The sequence below is a fragment of the Neomonachus schauinslandi genome, chromosome 15 (genome assembly GCF_002201575.2).
Source record: "Neomonachus schauinslandi chromosome 15, ASM220157v2, whole genome shotgun sequence".
NCBI classification, from domain to species: Eukaryota; Metazoa; Chordata; class Mammalia; order Carnivora; family Phocidae; genus Neomonachus; species Neomonachus schauinslandi.
The window spans coordinates 52150976-52174544 of record NC_058417.1 but is presented as its reverse complement, the minus strand read 5'-3'; the positions used below and the strand labels follow the sequence as shown (position 1 = coordinate 52174544).

At 45.4% G+C, this 23569-nt stretch overlaps 1 protein-coding gene across 4 annotated transcripts in view; it reads left to right on the top strand.

Moving 5' to 3' along the window:
- SLC39A11 (solute carrier family 39 member 11) overlaps positions 1–23569 on the top strand; it is a 325403-nt gene that overhangs the window by 47281 nt on the left and 254553 nt on the right. The window lies entirely within an intron of this gene.

Genomic DNA, 23569 nt, shown 5'->3' with positions numbered 1-23569 from the left:
GAGTGATTATGATCATGGTCTTGACCCTTAGGAGCCTATACTGTCATCACGAAGATGATGACACACCCAACTATAGCATAAGACCATTGACAAAGCGTCACATCGGCAAGGGCTTATTAACAGGAGGATGAGGTGGGGACACTGGGCAGCAGAGCCCTGAGTTCAAGTTCACTTCTGCCGTTACCTGGTTGTATGCCCCTTGGCTCCAGTCTTCCTCCCTATAGCTTGAGGATAACTCCCTTTAGGGGCTGCAAAGTAAAAATTTAAAAATCTAACAAGGCACCAGAATTGGGGGCAAATCAGAGATTTTAGGCTTTTTTGCTGAAATGGGGCTGGTGGGTTAGGTTTGGAGAATGACCGGGTGCTTACTTGTCCACGTGGAAGCATGATACGAACCACAGCCTGAAATCTGGCCATGAGATCGTAACCGAATGCCATTGGCTAAAATCAGTAGTGTGCATATGCTAGGTGTAGAGAAGGGTCAGTGTCTGTAAGAACCCAGTACAGAAACACAGAACCTTGCCCAACCAGCCCTAGAGGTAGGCAGAAGTCCTCTGTGACATCTGAGCTGGTGCTTGAATTCTCTGTTCACCCAGAAAGAGAAGAGGCACAAGAAGGACGCTGTAGGGGAGAATGGGGTTGGAAGTCATTTCTTCTGTTGGACTGTGACGAGCTAGGATCAGGTCAGGCTCACTGGAGTCTCTGGACATCTAGCCCAGGACGTAGTCTGACATTCTCTTCCCCGCCTACCTGCCTTCTTTGCTGCTGTAAATTCCTGACGAAAGAGAGGGAAGGGTCCTTGGGAACTTGTCCTTGGGGCCAATGAGAAACTGATTCCTCATGTCACAGAAGGACCAGCCTCTGGACCAGACAGCTGGATGTGACGGTTGGATGGAGAGTCACAACATTGTCTCGGCGGAAAGACCATGCGTCATTTTTTTCATCACAAGCTTGAATGTCAGTGTCAGTTTCTGGCCCCTGAACCCTTGGCTTCCTTGCCATTGATTATATCTGCATGATATGAACTTCGAGAGGTCCTCTGTGTGGGCTGCCATATTCTGCTCTTAAATCCACCCTGGTCATGTGTGAACTTGCCGTTGGGATGTATTCTACTTGCCCTGGCAGGAAGATCTTACAGCCGATGGCCTTAACTCTCGGAACAGCAGACCAGGGACTGGCTCAGCGGCTCTGCATAGCCCCCATTGGGTCTCATTCTGCCCTTCCTACCTGGGCCCATCTGGGCTTCTAAGACTGTATCTCGTGGAGGGCTCTTTGCAATCATGATGGGTCACTGCTCACCAGTACTGGGGGTGGGGATGGGGACAGGTATATTTGATCAGCTGTCTGAATGTGGGGACTTTCTCTGGGCGGTGTAAATAGTCATTGGCCAATTTGTGCTGGGCAGCATCATTGTTTTAACCTTTTGCTTGGTGTTTGTTCTAATATATGCTTTGAATATGGAGAAGATCCCAAGGGAAAGTCGTGGACAGACTGCACAGAAAATTAGGAATGGCTTGGGAGTGGTGGCTGAGTATCCAGGGAGAGAATTTGAAGGGGCTTGAGTACGGACATAATAACCATGAATGCCCAGAACCTCGCTAATTGGCAGAAAGATCAGCCTGACAGTAAACATCTGTTCTAGGACATTTGAAAAGAAATTAATTTTTGCTGTTGATGTGAGAAGGGGAATTTGTTCTGGAAGGTCTATAAACAGATAAGAATTATTTATAAGTGCTACAGTCACTGAATACAGATGTTGCCGTTGAGAGTCACAAACTCAGGCCACCATCGCTCTGAGACAGCATGAGGTTCCCCTAGGTTTCACTCTTAATGTGCTTTCCAAACCCAGAAAGGGCAGCAGTGTGGATCTATCAAAGGTGCTTCATGGAGTGTGAGTTAATGGGTTTTGATCTTGCGTCCATGTGGTTATCTGACACTGACTGAGCGCCCACGGGGAAGGTAGCCTTCCCAGGCAGCTAGAAGCCGGTTTGAGAACCCAGACTCTTGGGTTTGTGGGAAGGAGATGGTTAACCACCAACTCTGGTCTCCCAACTCTATTTCTGTTCGTTCAGCTTTTCAGATTTATCTGTCCCCCTGTTGGAGCCGAAGCAAAATACTGCTCATGAAAAGGGTTTTACTCATAACAGCCTGTCAGGTTGAACCCGTTGCAGCTTTGTTAACTTCAGATACATCAAATTGCTCTCTGAAATGGGTATTTGTTTTCGTTTCTTTATCTGCGAATAAAGTAGAGAAGGCTCAGGCAGTAACCGTTAATGGGAAATGAGCTTACGGAGATTTATGGAGATTTTGCCAAATGGTATCTTAATGGGAGAGGGAAAGAGGCAGGGGGTAGGCACGGAGGTAGCCAGCTGCTGGACCCCAGGAAGAGGGCTGCCAAGAGGGGGCTGAAGGGGAATGTGACTGGGGCCAGCCTGAGCCCAGGCTTTCCCTCTGGAGGCCCTAGGGAGAGACGGAATGGATAGTAAATAGCTGTTTGGAGACATTGACATTTTTATGATCTGTGCAGTTCTGCTTCTGTATGAAGTTAAGGATGACAGTAGGTGGGTGGCCTTTACCTTGAGTTTAAAATATTTTTTTTTTTTTTAAGATTTTATTTATTTATTTGAGAGAGAGAGAATGAGAGACAGAGAGCATGAGAGGGAGGAGGGTCAGAGGGAGAAGCAGGCTCCCCGCTGAGCAGGGAGCCCGATGCGGGACTCGATCCCAGGACTCCAGGATCATGACCTGAACCGAAGGCAGTCGCTTAACCAACTGAGCCACCCAGGCGCCCCTACCTTGAGTTTAAAGCAGTATTATTTCCTATTGGTGGGTAGAAAGATAGGGTTGGGAAGGACGGTAGGGTGTGTGTTTCCAAGGCCTCCTGTATTTCTTTTTAATCGTATTAGTATTACAACGATACAACACAAAAATCTCATCATAAAAACTAAAACAAAGAAAGAAAAATTATGTGAAGGTCCCTTCCTGCTATAGCCTTATGCCCCCTCAAATTCATATGGTGAAATCCTAACCCTCAATGTGATGGTATTAGGAGGTGGGGCCTTCCAGAGATGATCAGGTCATGGGTATGGTGCCCTTATGATGAGATTAGTGCCCTATAAAGAGGTCCCCAAGAGCTCCCTGTTCCTTCTGCCATGTGAGGACACACGGTGACACATGGATGCTGTCTGTGAACAACAAACCAAACACGATTCTGCCAGCCCTTTGATATTAGCCTTCCAGCCTCCAGAACTGTGAGAAATACATTTCTGTCGTCCATAAGCCACTCGGTCTATAGTAATTTTTTAATTAAAAAAAATTTATTTATATATTTTTTTCAAAAGATTTATTTACTTAAGAGAGAGAGAAATCAAGAGACAGAGCACAAGTGGAGCGGGAGGGGCAGAGGGAGAGGGAGAAGCAGACTCACCACTGAGCAGGGAGCCCCACGCGGGGCTCGATCCCAGCACCCAGGATCATGACCTGAGCCGAAGGCAGATGCTTAACTGACTGAGCCACCCAGGCGCTCCTGATTTTAATAGATTTTATTTTTTTTAGTAATCTCTACACCCCACATGGGGCTCGAACCCACAACCCCAAGATCAAGAGTCGCACCCTCCACTGACTGAGCCAGCCAGGCGCCCCCTAGAGTAATTTTTTATAGCAACCCTGAAGGGACTTAAGACACTTCCATCTTCCTGTCCTGTCCCCAGACCAACCATTGTTATCAATTTAGTGGGTATCCTTCTAGATTTTTTCTCTTTTCTTTAAGAAAATGAACTATGTTGTGTCTTTTAAACACTGAAATGTAAACACTTTCCCCATTTGCTTGTATTGCTCGAGCGTGCTTTAAATCCACTGTATAGTGATCCAAGCTCTGCCTCATTTCGAGCTCCTTTCTCTTGTGTGCGCACGTGCAATGGGTTTTCTTTTTTTTCTTTTAAAGATTTTATTTATTTATTTGAGAGAGAGAGTGCACATGAGAGGGGGAGGGTCAGAGGGAGAAGCAGACTCCCCGCTGAGCAGGGAGCCCGATGCGGGACTCGATCCCGGGATTCTAGGATCATGACCTGAGCTGAAGGCAGTGGCTTAACCAACTGAGCCACCCAGGCGCCCCAACGTGCAGTGGGTTTTCACACCATCAGAACCGGTGTGTGCATCCTCTTGTATGTTATTTTTACATTTGAAGTGACTTTTATCTACACTCATTCTAGTACCTATGCAGTGTCCCGTCCCACCACCTTACTGTATGTAGTTTGCCCGATAATTTCCCCATCATCGAGTAGCTGGATTGCACCAGGCCTTTACATATGTATCTATGTACATCTGGAAATGTAATTTTGTTTTGTGTTTTCTGAAAAACACATGGTAACATACTGTCTGTGTTGTTGCTACTTGCTTTTTTCAGTTTGCTTTTCATCTTGGCAGTCTCCCCGGGAAATGTGTGCTCCCACCTTCTCCCTCCCCTCTCTTGGGATGTGACATCTTGAGGAGGCTGCCCAGGGACTGCCAGGGATAGGGGAAGGTGGTGGGTCTCGGCGATTCCGTCTGAGATCTCTCATCTGAGAGAGAGTGGCTGGTGGTCCTGCCCAGTCAGGCTCTGGGGGGCAGGGCCGATTCGCAAGTGGTGGGGGGTACTGCCTTCTCCGCTCCCTCCTTAATTTATCTGTGTCCCCAATCCTGTTGAGTTTCTTCTCTTTGTTGGCTCTGTAATGGCAAAGAAGATGCTTCTGCTAAAAACCTGAGTGAGCGGTGTGTGCCGTACTTTTAATATGCGGCCAACGCTGGCTGATGTCAATATTGGTTGGCTGGGGGGCACCTGGGTGGCTCAGTTGGTTGGGCAACTGAGGGTCTGGATTTTCAGCTCCTGTTGTGGGAAGAGCTCTTCATTCTCTATCACCTGTCAGAAAGTGGGCAATTCCCTAGATACGAAGGGGTTCAGATAAAGCACCACCGAAAGAAAACCATCCACTGTACTGGTCAGTGTTCATCCCAGGACCCATGAAATGGGTCCATGACTTCCAGTGGGTTCTCAGAGGAGTTTGCATTCACCAACATACTAAAAATGGATGAAGATTGCTCCTTAGGGAGTGCTTATTACACATATATAAACCTCCCTCTAAATAAAAGGGTGCGATAAAGCCTTGGTAATGAGAACCCTTTGATGGTTGAGGTTTCAAGGTGTTCAGCAGGTTTATTAATGATGAGCAGCCCCCAGAGGACCTTACCCTGCAGAGTGCTAAACCCTATGAGATTCCTGGATGGAGAGGGTCTCTTTGAGCCCAGTCTGGTTTTAATTAATCTCCCAGCAGGCCTGCAGAGTGGGAAGATCAGCTGTTCTTGCATTCCAGACAAAGGCCGGGTGGGGAGAAGAGCACGTTTTTGAGGGTGGCATGAGGGAATGAGAGCTGGCCAGGAAGGGAAGAATATAATTTGGATAACTGATAGCTCCAGAAAGAGACAGTCATGTTGTCACAAGGACGTGTGAATTCTCTTTTCTTGTCAGGGTGCATCCGGAGCTGCTAGGGCTTGAGTGGTTGGACACCACCTTCCCAGAGGGAGATGGGGCTGTACTTGGGTTCGCAGACCTGAGACCTGTCCCCTTCTCTGCGTCATCATTGTCATCTTTGTCGTGTTGTCGTCTTTCTCTGTGAGACCCCAAGCCACTTCTCATATATGCCTCACTCACCTCACGAGGCAAAAAAAAAAAAAAAAAAAATGCTAACTACCAGCTATTTAAAACTGCTGCTCTTCTCCTTGAATGCCTTTACTGTGGTTATTGTCACAGAAAATGTCATCAGCTCTGTTCCATCTCGGAGTTGGCGAGGCTCATGTGTGGCCTGGCTTTCCTTGCATCTTCGCTGAGATGCTTCAGCAGGGACCCTCGGACTTTTGCTTCCCTTCCCCACTCTGTTCTGTGGTTCAGTAGGATTGCATGAGCTTTTATCCGGGGATTGGGTGGGGGATACCCCAAAGTAGCCCCATGTGTCAGGATCACATTTCGATGGTGTCTGGACTTGCAGGTTTTTGCCGGGGGTTGCAGTCTTTCTTCCCAGGCTGTGATTCTTCTTCCCTTTTCCCCCTACTGCCCTATTCCCACCAGGTCTTTTTTCCTGTGGTTCATTCAGTGCCAAATTTTGGAACCAGGCATTTCACTAGTGCCAGGGATCAAAAGCCTTATAATTACATAAAAAGCAATTACAGAGCAGTAATTGCTGTGATGGAAAAGAGTAGAAGATGGGGGCGCTGATAAATAGTGACTCAGTTAGCTTGGGGGAATCATAGGAAGCTTCCTGGGGTTGATGCTTATGTTTAGACTTAAAGGTGGAGTTGGGCTCTGTCAGGTAGATGGCCTTGATCAGAGGTGGGGTATACATTTCAGACAAAGGGAACAGTGTATCTAAAGATACACTGCAGTGGGCTGACTCGTTCATTGTTGCTGTGGTACAAAGTGTATGTATTAGTTAGCTATTGCTGCATAACAAACAAGCACACAATCTCAGTGGCATGCCACAGTCAATAAGGACTGATTTCCCAGCTGTCAGCAAATTGGCAACATGACAAGATTGCAGATAGGTGGGGTGGCTCTGCTCCAGAGGCTTGTCTGCCTTAGACCAGAGCATGTTCGTCTCCTCGTGAGGGCAGAGACATTAAAGCAAGAGCAGAAACAAAGCCCCCAAGGGCCCAGGCACAGAAGTGACACATTGATACTTCCATCCACATATCACTGGCTCAACAAGTCACTTGGCGGAGTCCAAAGTTGAGAGCTGGTTGTCCGGGGGCTGGATAGGAATCCCCTCAAATTCATGTCTTTCCTGGAACCTCAGAATGGGCCTTTACTTGGAAATAGGGTCTTTGCCAATATAATTAGTTAGGAGACGTCATGCCAGAGTGGAGTGGGTCCTGAATCCAATATGACTGATGTCCTTAGAATAAGAAGAGAAGAGACACAGGATCAAAAGGGGGATGGAAGATGGCCATGTGCAGGTGGGGCAGAGATTGGAGCTGTGCTACCACAAGCCTGGGAATGCCAAAGATTGCCCAGAACCATCAGGAACCGAAGAGACAAGGAAGACTCCTGCCCTTACAGATGTTAATAGGAGCACAGCCCTGCCTGCACCTCGATTTTAGACTTCTGGCTCCCAGAACCACAGGAGAATACATTTCTGTTGTTTTAACACCCACCCCTTCCCCCAGTTTTAGGCCTCAGTAGTTTAAAACCTCTCCGGGTGATTCTAATGAGTAGCCAACTAATGATAAAAGGAAGCATTTAAAATTTGATAACGTTAAAGGAAACAAACAAGAAACTTCTCTATGACAAAAGACACCAACAAGTTAAATCCAAGTCAAAGCCGGTGAGATGTTTGCAGTGCATGTAACTGACAAAGTATTGGTGTCTAGAATATATAAAAATCAATGGGAAAAGGACAAACCATACTCAGTACAAAATGAACCAACTCTTTGATTAGGAATTCGGAGAAGGAAACCCTAAAGGACCAACTAGTTCACGAAAAGATGTTCCACATCCCTAGTCATTAGGGAAATGCAACTTAAATTCTCACCCATTATATTTGACAAAAAATGAAAAAAGTTTGACAATACGAGGTGTTGACAAAGCAAGATCTGGGCAGATGGGAACTTGCATGTGCTGTTGGTGGGAATGCAAATTGATACAACCATCCCGGTGAGTAATTTGGAAATATCTAGTAAAACTGAAGACCAAGTAATTCATTTTAGGTATGTGCTTTCTGAATGTTCTTGAAAAGGTACACAAGGAACCAGGCATAGGAATGTCTGTGGCAGCATGTCTCATAATGGTGAAAAACTGGAAGAAAAAAAAAAAAATGCCAGTCCTCAGAAGCACAGATAATGAAATTGCACTAAATTCACAAAATGGTATGCTAAACAGCAGTTAAAATGCATGAACCAGATCTATATATCAACACAGATAAATGTCCACTATTCAGCAGAAACCAAAAGTAAGTTGCAGAATGCCACATATAGTAAAATACTGTTTAACTTAAGTTTGAAATTATGTAAAATCACATTATGTATTTTTATGGGTTTATAGGAATCTCTAAGCATGTCTATTAAAAGTGTCAAAACGTGGCTAGGAAAGGTCCTTGTGAGCTTTTCCAGAAATTTAGTACCTCTAAGTGTGTGTATGGGGGGAGGGAGCTCCATTTCTTTTTGCAATATTTTATTTAAAAAATCTAAATCAACTGTAGTAAAAGGTTTGCCTTTATTAAATTAAGGTGGTAGGTACATGGATGTTGAGCTTGTTATTCTCTGTGCTTTTCTGCACCTCTGAAATAGTTCTTTAAGAAGGAGTGTTAAAAACTATAGGGGGTGCCTGGGTGACTCATTCCCTTAAGCGTCAGACTCTTGATCTCAGCTCAGCCCTTGATCTCAGGGTCGTGAGTTCAAGCCCTGCGTTGGGCTCACACTGGTCCTGGAGCCTACTTAAAAACAAACAAACAAAAAAAACCCCAAAAACTATAGATAAAATTGTAAATAATAAAAATAAGTGACATTGAAGGGAAGGGGAAAACAGTGGATCAGTGGGCTTCATGTTTTCATGTAATCATTACCAAGACATCTCTCTCACATTTTGCAGTAATGGTCCCTGACCTTGGATGGTCATGTAATTCAAGTATGCTAAAGTTTTTGTATATAGCCTACAAAAGAATCTGTCAGATTTTGGAATGAGAGAGAGAGAGAGAGTGCACATGTGTGTGCATGTGCGTGTTAGGGGAGGTGGAGGATTATTACAAAATACCAATATTAAAAGGAGATGCCTACCTTGAATGTGTTCACACCATTTTACTTGAGCCCCTCCTGTATTTTCTTCCTGGTCATTTTTTAGTGACTATCCTTACATTTCTGATTTTGATAACTACTGAGAATCAGGTTGTCCATATTTGGCAGTCTTTTGAGTTTGTAACTGGTTCTAATAATTTATCCATAGTAGTCATCAATGTAGTACATTAGTGCGAATCTCAGTGTTCTAACTTTGAAACCAAGCGGGACACAAAGGTAGTGCATGCCGTCAATTCTTATTTTATTTAATTAAGTTTTCAGCCTCTGCTTGCTTCTGAGATGGAATATTTGTGATGTTATGCCTTTCATGTAATGAGACGGATCAGCCATTTACAGCATCATCTGCAAATAGTCTGATAATATGTGCGGTATTATCCATTTTTATGCTGGGTGATTTAGGATGACTTCTCGTCGAAAGAGAAAATTGCTCTAGTGATGAAGACAAAAGAAATTACCGAACCACCTCTTATAAGAACATTCATTTCCTCTTAGGTGATAGTAATGTCCCCAAATAATTTTTATGATATCCATATGTGAAGCCCATTGCTGGAAGAGCGGCATCCCAGGACCCAAACATTGATGGATACTCCATGCAATGGCCTGTGTTTAATTTTCAAGGTGGGACCCTATTATTTTTCTTTTAATAAATGCGGAAGTCTATACCTTGAAACAGTAGAATAAGGAAAACTATCTTTACTCAAAGCCTGGCTCGATCAAGTGCAGGAGGTGAGGATGCATGGCAGCTTGTCATTACCAGTTAACATACTTCCCAAGTACAATGGTAATTTCTTAAAACAGGAGCTGCCCTTTAAAAATTCTCTTAAAAGGCAAAAACAAAGATACCAGACTGGATCGTTTAAAGGTAATCTATATCCTTAAGACATATCTGGCAATGGCGTAAGCAGAATGATCTGACATAAATGCAATATTTATACCCTTGCTATTACTGTGTTATAAGGCAAGATAGTTGCTCCAAGCAATTTAAGAAAAGCCTGTACCACTCCTTGTTCATTGTCATCCCGGTAAAGTCACTTCATTGCAAATAAAAGAACTAAACAATTAGAGGAAAGGAGATCCCAGAGTAAGGGAAACAGGGTAACGTGGAGCCAAGATCCAGCTGTGCTGTTAAACTCCAACCTCCAACCTCTAGCATTTAGCAAGGACGGCCGGCTGTTCTCTTTGTTGTCCTTGTTTTGTTTTTCTTTTTGCTTATTTTTTGTTTTTTTTAAATATTTTATTTATTTATTTGAGAGAGAGAGAATGAGAGAGAGAGTGAGCATGAGAGGGGGGAGGGTCAGAGGGAGAAGCAGACTCCCCGCCGAGCAGGGAGCCCGATTTGGGACTCGATCCAGGGACTCCAGGATCATGACCTGAGCCGAAGGCAGTCACTTAACCAACTGAGCCACCCAGGCGCCCTCTTTTTGCTTATTGTGGTAAAAAACACAGAACATAAAACTGCCCATCTTAACTATTTTTAGTATACAGTTCAGTACACTTAAGTATGTTCACTGTCTTGTGCAACATATCTCCAGAACTTTGTCATCTTCCAGGTCTGAAACTCTGTACGCATTCAGCAGCGACCCCCTCCCCCACGATTTTCTCTCTCCCCCCCCCCCCCCCCCCCCCCCCCCCGGTTAACCACCCTCCTACTCTGTTTCTGCGAATTCGACTACTTCAGATACCTCATATATGTAGAATCATATAGTATCTGTCTGGCTTATTTCACTTGGTGCAACGTCCTCAAGGTTCATCGATGTTGTAGCTGGTGTCAGAATTACCTTCCTTTTTCAGGCCTAGTAATATTCCACCGTATGGATTTGCCACCTTTAGTTTAACCACTCATCTGTTGCTGAATGCTTGGGTTGCTTCCACCCTCTTGGCTATCATGAGTAGTGCTGCTGTGAAAAGGAGAGTGTAAATGTCTCACTGAGACCCTTCTTTCCATTCTTCTGAAACTCAGAAATGATATTGCTGGATCATAAGGTAGTTTTATTTTTAATTCTTTGAGGAATCGCCATACTGTTTTTCACAGCGGTTGTCCCATTTTACTCACCAATAATGCACAGGGTTCTAATTTCTTCATATCCTCACCAGCACCTGCTGTTTGCTGTTTTCGTTTTGTTTTGTTTTTTGTTTTTTTGATAGTAGCCATCCTAATTAGTGTGAGATGATATATCATAGTGGTTTTGATTTCTCTGATGATCAGTGATGTTGAGCATCTTTTCCTATGCTCGTTGGCCATTTGTATGTCATCTTTGGAGAAATGTGTATTCAGGCCCTTTGCCCATTTTTTAATAGGGTTATTTGAATTTTTTGTTGACTGTTTTGCCATCTAGGCTTTTCAATTTAACTTACTGGGACAGGAAGTTTTTCAAATATGGCATTTCCATTTTTAAAAGTGAAAATCAATGACAAAGTTAGAATCTTCTTTTAAAAAAATTGACCGTTTATAGTTAGCCTTAAAAAAAGGCATTGATTTCATAAAATGAAAAATAGCTATACTTGCAAAATGAACACTTGGCTTTTTAAAACAAAACCCAGGTCTGGGGACTTTTTCATTTGTTTTAGTTCTGCTCCACTAGCAAAGAAACAGAGCAGAAACTGGTTGCTACTTTGCACGTGAATCTCTTCTGGTTTGTAGACACCCTTTTTAAAGAAAAAAGCTGGGCTCATTGTAGTTGGAGATAGTAACTAGGCCATCCCTTGGTTTTTGTCTGGGGCTAGATAGCACTTATTGGGTGCTTAGTATGCACTAAGCAGTGTTCCAACCCTGCCTGTGTGTGAACTCATTCAGTACTTAGTCCTGTGAGGCAGGTACTGCATTATGCCCATTTTACAGATCAAAGAGTTGAGGCCCAGGTGGGTGATGTGAAGAAGCCCAGCCTCAGTGCCCGTGCTGATGATAGTTATGCAGTGCTGCTTCTTAAATCCCTCTAATATAATTCTCCTTTCCTCTTGATCATTTGTCTTAACGTTCATTGAGCATCTGCAAGTGCTTTTCGCACCTGAACACGTACAGTGTTCATCTGGAGGGCTGGTTAAAATGCAGATTCTGATTTGGCAGGTCTGAGGTGGGCCTGGAATTCTTTACGTCTCATGAGCTCTGACGTAAGGCTGGTGTTGCTGGTCCGTGGGGCCCTCTTGGGGGCTGGGGGTGGGGTGGGTTGGAGGATATAACAGTATAGCAGCAATGGAATCCCACGGTTGGAGGGGCCCTTGAAGGTTCTGTGAACCATGCCTGGCAGGTGGCATCTCATACCTGACCCTTTGATATTCTGATTTAGGAGGCCTGGGGTGGGGTTCAGATGCCCGTATTTCCAAAAAGCTTCACGGAAGGCTTCAGACACATAGCTGCATTTGGGAACTGGCCAAGTGCATCCAGCTTCCCAACTACAGTTTGGATCACTGCCTAAACGTCTCACCCTAAAGGTGGTGCGGACGCTGGACTGTCCAGCTTTTAGCGGTGGGTCCCGGGGCCATCCTGCCTTCGGGGGGACCTAGGGTTTCACTGGAGAGTGTATTAGTTTTCTAGGGCTGCTGTGGCAGAGGACCACAAAGTGAGTGGTTTAAACAACAGAAATTTTTCCTGCCAGTTCTGGAGGCTAAAAGTGGAGATCAAGGTGTTGGCGGGGCTACCCTCCTTCTGGAGGCTCTAGGGAAGGATCTGTTGCAGACTTCTTTCCTGCTTTCCGGCAGTTCTTTGGGTGGTGATGGCATAACTCCATACTTCCCCTGGCATTCCCCTTGTGTGTGCGTCTCTACTCCTGTAGCCACATTTCCTCTCTTTTTTTTTATTTTTATTTTTATTTTTATTTTTATTTATTTATTTATTTTTTTAAATTTATTTATTTGAGAGAGAGAGAGACTGAGAGAGAGAGAGAGAGCATGGGGGGGGGGAGGGTCAGGAGGGTCAGAGGGAGAAGCAGACTCCCTGCCGAGCAGGGAACCCGATGCGGGACTCGATCCAGGGACTCCAGGATCACGACCTGAGCCGAAGGCAGTCGCTTAACCAACTGAGCCACCCAGGTGCCCCACATTTCCTTTCTTAACAAGGACATGGTCCTATTGGATTAGAGCCCACCCTAATGGTCGCATCTCAGCTTGATCATCTGCAAAGACCCTATTTCCAAATCAGGCCACATTCACAGGTACTGAGGGTTGGGACTGTGACATCTTTTGGGGGTCACTGCTCAATCCGTAACAGGAAAGGTAGGGCATAGATAGTTGGAGGCTTAACAAATGCAGTATTAAATGTCAGACATTGGTGTTGCAGGAGGTAGGAATGAAAATTGGAGCTCTGTGGAAATAAGGGTTTGGATGGAAATGGATACCTCAGATAAATACCACTTGACAGAGTGGGGTAGAGCAGTCAGCCCTGTCAGCAGAGATGTAGGCAGACTTCAGAGAGCTATGATGTGACTTGTCCTTCCCTCCACAGGCCCCTCTGGCTTTTTCTGCCCAGCCCTGGTGTGGCTGTCCTTTGCAGGCCCCTTCAGCTCCAGCAGATCATGGCCTGGTGCCTGGTGAGGGGGTGGGCATCAATCATGCTGAGTGGGTGCACTCCTAGGAGGGTTGCAGCCCCAGAGGAGTTGCTCTGCTTGTTCCCGGCCCCAGCCTGGGCCTCCCAGCACCCTGATGAGCTAATCAATGCAGGCTCTATTGTTAGAGGGAGAGACTTCTTTGTTCCTAACCAGAGAAAATCAATTCTGTAAGAGGGTTATTGCTGCTGCACACAGTTCGCTGGAGTTACTGGTCGGCACAATCATTAGCTTGAGAAGTAAATGAAATAGGCTCGGGATATTGCTATGTTTCAGATAAATAATGGCCCTCCTACTTATTCGTTTAGCATTTTCTTTCCGGGGGGGGGGGAATGGTGGATGGCCCATAAAACCCTTGGTGGCACAAAAGAGAGGCCACCAGATGATATGTGACCGTGCTTTTCTTGGCTCCCATAAAGGGCTTTGCCTCATTGTGGTGGTCCTTACACTTTAGCCTGTGAATCAACCTGGATGTTGATGTGATCAACCCCCAGAGTGTCTGGTTCAGGAGGTCTGGAATGGGGCCTGAGAATTTGCATTTCTAACAAGTTCCTGGGTGTTACGAGGGACCCCACTTTGAGACTGGCTGCCTTCCTGAATAAAATCCAGGCTCTCTTTGTTGACCTTGACTTAATGGGTTGTTTGAGTAACAGATGCTCTGCATTACTGTTCCCTGTAACACTTCGACTGCCTGTTGTCAGCTCACCCAGCATCCGTTGTCTGTTAGCGCAAGTATTTATGCCAGTTATAGTTGTTGCAATCATTTGATTTAACCAAATATTACAAAAACTGATGAAATAGGGTGAAAAGGAAAAGAAGTTTGGATGACAGTTTGGTCGACTGCTTTGAATAGATTTGCTAATGTTGAATCACCAAATTTCCATCAAATAAGGCACAGAAGAGACAGCTGTCAAAAGACTGGGCAACAAATTCAAAATACTGAGAATAGCTATTTTCCAGTTTCTTCCCATGTGTTAAGTCCTTTCACTACTTCAAAGAAACCAAATCTGAAGGAGGTAAATGAAGTATTACGGGTAAGGTTTTTGCAAGATCAATGAAGTTGAACTCGATCAGTTAACCTATATGTACCAAAATGGCCTGTGTGTTACATCATAGATTGAGCAAGTTAATGCACATTTATTTACTTGAAGTTAAAAAGTTGTTTTTGGAGGGAGAGTCTTCCCTTTGTCTACTTTAAAAATTAACCCACTAATGACCAGCTAGGGCCGCATCGGAAGACAGAATATCTACTGAGTACCGAGTGCATTTAGGTCCATGTGAACAGGTCAGTGGTATAAACTCCTAAGAATAGGATTACATGATGTTTTGTAAATTTTCCATTTTTGTAGGAATTTTCAAGTTGCCCTCTGTAGAGCTTGTACTGATTTACACTTTGACCAGCAGTATTTGAGAATGACTTTCCCCACACCCTCATCATTATGAGGTTTTAGCCTACATTTTGTTAGTAGGGGTAGGTGAAAAGGGTATTTCATGGAGTCTGGGCATTTTTCTTCTCATAAGTCAGCTTGACCATCTTGCCATAGTCTTCAAAGCCATTCACGTTTCCTTTTCTGTGAACTGTATCTTTCTCTTACCGTTCTGTGCACTGTTCATCTCACTCGGGAGCTGCTTATATATTGAGGAAATGATCTGTCATCCTTTCAGTTACTTTCTCAGTTCGTCCCTTATGACTTTGTTTATGGTGCTTTTGACTACGTAGATGTTCATTTAATTTGTACTTATTTGAACCTACTCGTTTTTCTTGAGGCATACTTAGTAAAGTTTTCCTCATTCCAGGATGATTACAAATATCATCTGTCTTTTCTGTGGTTTTCCCCCCTACGCCTGGGTTTTCCATTTAAGTATTTGACCCATCCAGAATCCATTTAGGTGTAAGAAGTGAGGTAGGGATTATGATGCGGGTATTTCCAGATGTCTGCCAGAAGTCCTAATACCTAATTTGTTGAATAATACACCTTCGATATGAAATGTCAACTGGATTGTTTACTAAATTAGAGAATATATTTATTGATTCATTTCTGGATTTTGTAGTTGTAGAGTGGATAATGTACTAGCCATTAGTCATGTGTAGCTATTTAGCACTTGAAATGTGGTTGGTCCAAATTGAGATGTGTTGCAAACATAAAGACTCACGAGATCTTGCAGATTTACTAAAGAATTTATAATATCTCGGTAATTTTTATTTGGGGTTTTATGGCTGTTTCACCATAAAGTGGAAGTTACATGTTGGAGCTATACTATTTTGGACATACTGGATAAAATATATTATTAAGATTAATTTCACCCATTTCTTATTACTGTGCTTACTTACTTTGGCTACTAGAAAGTTGAAAATTGTATTTGTGGCTCAGATTATATTTTTATTAGGGAACACTGCTTTAATCTTTTCTGCTCTATTCGTGTTCTCTACTGTTTCAATGATCGGAACGTTGTGTTATTATCTGTTAGATCCCCTGTATTGCTTTTCCTTTTCAAAAATTTCTTTGTTATTCTTTACAGCCTGTTTCTCCATGTGAACTTCAGAATCAGCTTTTTCGTTTCAAAAACATCCTCTAGGTATTTTTATGGAGTTTGTTTCATGTTTATAGATTAATTTAGGCAAAAGTGGCAGCTTTATGATGCAGAGAGTTTCTAAGAACAAGGTGTGCCCTCTGTTTATTCAAGTCATTGATCATGTCCCTCGGTAGCATTTTACGTTTTCCTCATAAGGATCGTTTATATTTCTGGTTGAGTGTATTCCTGGGTATCGCATTTCCTTTTGTTTCTATGGCAAATGAGATCTTTTCTTTCATGATATATTCTATCTGGCTACTGTCATTGCATAGGAAAACCACTGATTTTTCTAAGCTCTCTGTACTGAACCACCACACTGAATACGGTCATTGGTAGTGGTTGTTCTTTAGATAATTCTCTGAGATTTTTTATATAGATACAGTAAGATCATCATAAGTAATGATTTACTTTTGTCCCCCCAATCTGTATACTTTTTTCCCCCAATTTTTATACTTTTTATGTCTCATTTCTCTTTGTCTCTCTTCTCTCTTGTCTTTTTTTTTTTTTTTAAAGATTTATTTATTTATTTGAGAGAGCGAGAATGAGAGAGAGTACATGAGAGGGGGGAGGGTTAGAGGGAGAAGCAGGCTCCTCGCTGAGCAGGGAGCCCGATGCGGGACTCGATCCAGGGACTCCAGGATCATGACCTGAGCCGAAGGCAGTCGCTTAACCAACTGACCCACCCAGGCGCCCTCTTCTCTCTTGTCTTATTGCACGGATAACCCAGCTTTGAATGATCAACTCTGCTGCACTATTCCATAGGTTTACTTCAATCCTTTTTCCCCACTGCTACTCAGTGAAGGGTTTACATTTCATTTTTAGTGTTTGTGCTGTTCTTTGTAACCCCTTCCTGAAGCATTAACCTGAGTGATGGGGTTGCCTGCCTGGGAACAGCAAAAAAAAAAAAAAAAAAAAAAGCCTGTGCATACATTGAAGTCCTAGAAAATAGCCCAATAATTCAGACCACTTGATGCTAAAATTAGGACAGGTGTGGGGAAGTTCATTAACACAAGACTTCTTCTTCTTTTTTTTTTAAAGAATATCTAAGGGATATTTCAGCAGCTCTCATGTGAGCACTAATGTTTTTGTTGTTATGCTATTTTAAGAACATGCAGTCTAGGAGTTTTATGGCTGTTTCACTGTAAAGCCAAACTTTGAGAAGAGAGGGACTATCTCCCTCTGTGGGTTTATATTACCTTTCATCCTAAGTTCAGACTTTTAGAGTCCACGGTATATTTCTTGCTCGGTTCCAGCAAAAACTGTGAAGGCAGTGCCGCTCCAGACATGGTAGAAAAATAGAGGAGAGAGGGAGGTCCACATCCTCCAGGAAGGTACAGACTCTCTGAGGAGACAAGAGCCACATGCCAGGAGGGCAAGCGGGCAGTTGGTGACCTTAAGCAAGCCGGAGGGAGAGGGGTTGTGTGCACTGCACCTGAATGTGCTGTGTGTGGGCATCTTTGAGCAGAGCAGGGAGGTAATGATGAGCAGGGGCCTGGAAGAAGCAGAGGTCTGGGCTGCCAAGAGGAGGAAAGGGCCATCCAGGTCTGGGGAGCACTTCTCCTGGGCGGGCCTGTCAGTCAAGGGCAAGGTGGTGGGGGTGGAGTGGGGGCTCGTGGTGGCCAAGGCAAGAAAGGCACATGATGGGGGCATGGAACCTGAGACCAGTCTCCTTCTGCTCTCTCTACAGCTGGAGGTCAATGTCCGTTATTATTATTTTGCTCATTTGATTTCTTCTGTCCCTGGACTCTTTCTATGGACATTCTCTCTCTTTGACACCCAGCTGAAGTGACACTTCTAGCAAAGCTTCGCCGGCGACCTCAACCCCCTTCTGACCATCTGATAACATTTTTTATTCCGTCCCCGTCCACGCGGCACTTTTCCGATACTGGGTTTGTGGTGTCTTCATTTGCATGCATGGGTTACAGAGACTGTTTGCGATGCTTCTTTGTCTCCCCTACAACTGCAATTTGGTGCTTTCAGAATCCTGGCTGTTCAGCAGATATTTGGTTATTGATCGGAAGCAAAAGGGGAATTGGGAGCAGGTGCAGTGGGGAGGGCGGCAGGAAGTTGAAGGCTGGGTGAAGAATTGCCAGGCATGTCTGGCATGGGTTGTTAAGCTTATGGGACTCAGATCTCTCTTGGGGTGTGTATTTTGTCCAGGAGCAACCTACGGACCAGGAAGAGGTGCAGAGACAGAGTGTGTGGAGGGATGGGGTCGGGGAAGAATGCACGTTTTATGGATGCCCTTGGTGGCCAGGTGCTGGGAGCAACACAATGCACAGGCAATTTTATTTAAACCTCAGAACCGTGAGCAATATTCTCTCCTTTTTTACAGTCACTGAGACCTTAGTTTGGAGAGGAACAGCTAAAATGTGGTGGGACTGTGCCTGGACCCCAGTGCTCTCTGACTCTAAAACCCCTAATCCTGCTTTTTCAGGACAGTGGGGACAATTTAGTGTTCACTTTGGTGAGGCTGGCTTCGTGGAAGGTTGGGTGTCTGTGAATCTATATGTCAGAGGAAAAGGAGCCCTGAAACTGAGGATAAAGCGCCCTGTGTGGGGAGGGAACCAGCGGGGAATATGTGAGCTACAAGGGTGAAGCCTAATGGCAAAAACGACCTGGTGGCCCTCAGCCGAACATTCTATGCAGTGCAAAAATCTTGGCTTCACCTTGTTTAACAGGTGGTCATCCTGCCCTCTGCTCTGGACAGTTTTGTGAACTGGAAACCTACTATTTTATAAGACAGCATATTCTGTTTTGGGGCGATTTTAAAATTAATTTTTAAGATTTATTTATTTGAGGTGGGGGAGGCATGAATGGGAGGAGGGGCAGAGGAAGAAGGTGGTGGGGGAATCCTCAAGCTGACTCCCCGCTGAGCATGGAGCCCAAATCGGGGTTCGATCCCAGGACCCTGAGATTCATGACCTGAGCTGACAACGGAGTCGGCTGCTTAACTGACTGAGCCACCCAGGCGCCCCTAAAATTAAGGTAGTCTTCTAATTTCTCTGTTAAAATGAGACCAAGGAGTGGGACAAAGGAGAATGTGAGGAATGGATTCTAGAAAACTCTTTGGCTTCAGTGAGTGGATTTTCCTTATAAGGCAAGCCACATGAAAACTCTGCAGCTTTCCGTAGATGCCACACTTGCCATCAGAGAGCTCTTTTGAGCAGTTTAATGGCCGGATTCCCAAACAGGGACGCGGTCTTGAGTTTTATTACTGCTCAGTATCCCAGTCTTGGTGGTGGAGGACCAGTTGGAGGTCAGAGGAAATCTGCGGCTGGGGCAAATAATTTCTTTTCCTTTTCAATTCACATGGGATCGTCTCTAAAAGAAACACAATCAGAGGAGACCCCACCCCCCCACCCCCAGAGACCCCTCAGCATCCTGTTTCTGTCCGTGCTGCTGGCTATAAGCTCTGTGGCTAAAGGTGGGACTCCATGTACTTATTGAGAAATAGATGTTTGTAAGGACTTTGCCTCTTCGATTTGTTTCCCAACCCACGGAGGTTCTCCTGGCTTCAGCAATAACCTTTTTTTTTTTTTTTTTTTTTAACCACAGGCTTTCTGAGTCACTTGAGGGACAGAAGGCATTTTGCCAACCAGGAAACCTAGTTTAGGATGTGTCCATTGGAGACCTTTTAGCAGACTGCAGAGCGTCTGCAGAGAAAAAACCTAGAATGCAAAAGCATCCCAAATGCCAACCAGACTAAAACCTCCTTCAACTGCAGTGAATATGCTTGATGCCAATCAATCAGCCATTCGACATGCTTTTCTTTGACTCAGCCGGGGCTTGAGGATCGAGGGGGCAGTGGCATGGCCGCTTCTGGAGTCTCTGGTTTTGTTGTGTTTTGTTTTAATTCTTAGGTTCTTTTGGTAAAGACTCACCAGATTGCAACTGGAAAGGGAAAGTAAACTAAAAAGGGTTTTTCAGATGCCCCACGTAGGCAGAATGGGGTTCCTTTAGTGATGGTTCATGTAGTGATGGCGGGCTCCTGAGGTGATGGGTCTCAAAGCCTCAGTAAGTTGTCACCCCAGAAGCCTGGGGCATGGTTGCACATGCACATCAAGAAGAGAGAGCTGTGCTTCATACCTGGATTGACCAGGAAACAAGTTCATCGAAAACTCTTCCGGGATGGCCGTTGTTGAGATCACTAGGGATTCCTGGGGCAGACCCTTCTTGGAGGGCTCCTGGCAAGATTGGTGGTCATCTCTTCTTCCCGACACAGTGGTGGCCTCTCCCACCATTTCCTGTTACTTCGGAGTTAATGTTGGAACCACAGTCATGGTACTCACGGCATCTTTTGTGGTGGGAGGTGTCATGGGAGATGGTTACAAGAGTAGAGGTCTGGAGTCAGATTGCTGGCTTTTGTCTCCCAGCTCCTCTGAGATTCGCCGAGGGTCCAGCCCTCTGAGTTTTAGCTTCCTCACTGGAAGAACAAGGATAGAAATACAAGTTGCCGCCCAGGATTGTTTGATAGGACGGAATGAAATCATCCACTTAAAGCATTACTCTCCGTGCCTGACATTCAGTTGGTCTTAGCTGTTGTTATCTTCAGTGAGGCTCTCCTAGCAGAAATGGCTGGCTTCTGATGGAAGCAGAGCCTGGCAACCTGAGGCTTCAGACTGGGGGGAGACCCCGTTGCCAGCACCTGACAAAATCCAATCCTTTTCCCGACTTTCACTTTTGATTAATATCACTCTCCCTTTAATCTAAAGTTGGACTTGAACACCTGGTTCTTCTGAGATAGGCTGACATTTGAAAAGACTTTAACTATTAGGAGAGGACAACAGGGAGATAAAAACCTAAGGGCAACTAGCTTGCAAAGTGAGATCTAGTCTTTGCAGCCACTCTGGAGAACAGTATGGAGGGTCCTCAACAAGTTAAAAATAGAACTACCCTATGGTCTAGCAATTCCACTACTAGGTATTTACCCAAAGGGTGCAAAAATACAGATTCGAAGGGGCACCTGCACCCCAATGTTTATAGCAGCATTATCTACAATAGCCAAATTATGGAAAGAGCCCAAGTGTCCATTGACTGATGAATGGATAAAGAAGATGTGGTATATATATAATGGACTACTACTCAGCCATCAAAAAAGAATGGAAACTTGTCATTTCCAGTGGCGTGGATGGAGCTAGAGTATATTATGCTCTATTAGCAAAATAAGTCAGAGAAAGACAAAGACCATATGATTTCACTCATATGTGGAATTTAAAAAACAAAACAGATGTGGGGGAACCTGGGTGGCACAGTTGCTTAAATGTCCGACTCTTGGTCTCAGCTCAGGTCATCATCTCGGGGTTGTGAGATTGGTCCTGCATCGGGCTCCACCCTCAACAGGGAGTCGGCTTGAGACTCTCTCTCCTTCTCCTTCTGCCCCTCCCTCCTGTGTTCTCTCTCTCTCTCTCTAAAAATAAGTAAATAATTTTTTAAAAAAAATGTGAAGTTTAAAAAAAAAAAAGAAACAAAACAGATCAACATAGGGGGAAAAGAAGAGAGAGAGAGCTGCAAACCAAGAAAAAGATCTTAACCATAGAGAACAAGCTGCTGGTTGCCAGAGGGGAGGTGGGTGGGGGCTGGGGGAATAGGTGATGGGGATGAAGGAGGGCACTCGTGGTGAGGAGCACCGGGTGATGTCTGGAGGTGTTGAATCACTATACCGTACACCCGAAACTAATGTTATGCTGTATGTTAACTAACTGGAATTTAAATAAAAACTTAAAAAAATAAAATGAGGTCCAGTCCCAGGACCTTGGGACCTCACTCTTGCACATGACCCGTGCGGTGTCTAGGATCCAGGCCCAGAGCGCCCGCACAGCCTCACAGGTATGTTGCTTCTATTCTTTCCTCCCTCACTCCAGCTCTTCTCTGTGTGGGGGCCAATCAAGGTGAAGGACCCCAGAGGGTGAGGAACCCCCCCAGGGCACTTTTCTCTGCCTGAAGATTCTCCTTCAGGTGCCAGACCTCAGAAGGTCTGGACTTTGATGACAGACTGTGGCCTCCCCTTACACCTTTGCATTTCTTCCTCCTTAGCCCCCCAAAGACACATGTGACCCTACAGTAGGAAGCATCCAACTGGCATATTTGCGTTTCTTCCTGATTTCTCTAGGTCCCCTGATACGTTGACTCTCTGCTCAAGGACACAGCACCTGTTCCCTCTGGCAGGTGTTTGCCCCTGTGTGGTGTTCTGGTTACACTCTGGCTGGGAGTCCAGTTAGGTGACAGCAGGACGGAGAAGGGGCTTCAGTTCCTAATGTGTCTTCCAGCCCTGCATCGAGTTGGGGCTGGGAATATTTGTGACAAGTGGACTGTTCCACCCCTCGTTCATCTTTGGACACGGGGAAGGCAATCGAGTTGAGTAAATGTTATTAGGGGTGTCCTCTGGCTCCCCCAGCAATCCTGGGGGCAGAGCGGTGTTTTGCTGTTGACTCACTTATGTTGCCTGGTGGGTTCTTCTGGTCAGCTCTGTGGACGCTGGCTTGTGTTACAATGACTTGAGCATTTCCCTTAGGCGAACCCCGTTGCCAGGACCACTCTGCTGAGAGCCTGGGGCCTCCTTCCTTTGGACATCTTCAGAGATCCAGGTGCTGGGGGCGGGGCGGGTCACAGGAAGTGGGCATGCTGCTTTGTTTGGGAATCTGCCAGCTGGTTGGTCTGAGGTCTTAGTTTCCTGGCGCACCACCTGGTTTAAGCATGGGTTAGGTCCGATGTCGGAGGTGGGATGGCGAGTGAGCCCTGTCGAAGGGCCTCTCCGCAGTCAACGGAGTAGGGAGAAGGCACATCATTCTAGAACAATGCACAGCATTGGATGAAGTCCATTGGAATGTTTTCCTGTCTCATCTCTGCTTCTCAAAAGCCGGGTGAAGATGGATGAAGCTTCCCCACCTGACACGCTCTTAGAGCTCACACCCCTCTCTCAGCACTGCCCTGGCGTGAAATTCTCAGTGTGGCCTATTTGGCCCTGAGTGTGCGCCTCTGTATTTAATCTTTATTTGTCATGTGCCTGATGTGATGGTCCCCCGTTTGGGGGCAAGAACCAGGCCTGACACCCCCTCATGTCCCAGGGCTGTGGGCAGCACCTTGTCCAGAGTCGGCACGCAGTGAGCGTGGATGGGAGTAAAGATGAACCATCATTTCCTCTCAGTGCTGCTGGCTCCATTCCCAAAAGGGCTGCTGAATCCATGCACTCCTTCCACCTCCACTGCCGACATCCTAACCCGTCATCGACTCTTCCCTGGAAGTCCCTCTGTAAGCGCCTCCCTACAGGTCTCCCTGCTTCTGTGGCCTGCAGCCCTGTCCAGTCATTCTCTGGAGCGCAACCAGAAGGCTCTTTAACACATGTAAATTGGTGTTCCAACCCCAATAACCCCCCCCCCCCCCCGCCCACTGCCTGCCTAGAGCCCTCTGACAACTTGCCTTTGCACTTAAAACCAAGGACAGATGTCATTCCACAGCCTCGGCTCCTACATACATGTCCTGTACCATCTCACACGTACCCCCCCAACCTGCTCCAGCTCAGCCGGCCCCCCTGTGCTCTTTGAGCTCACCAAGCCCTGTCCCACCTCCAGACCTTTGTGTCTGCTACTCCTTCCGTCTGATTTAGGCCTCCCTGCAAGTATCAGCCCCTCCCTGCCCCC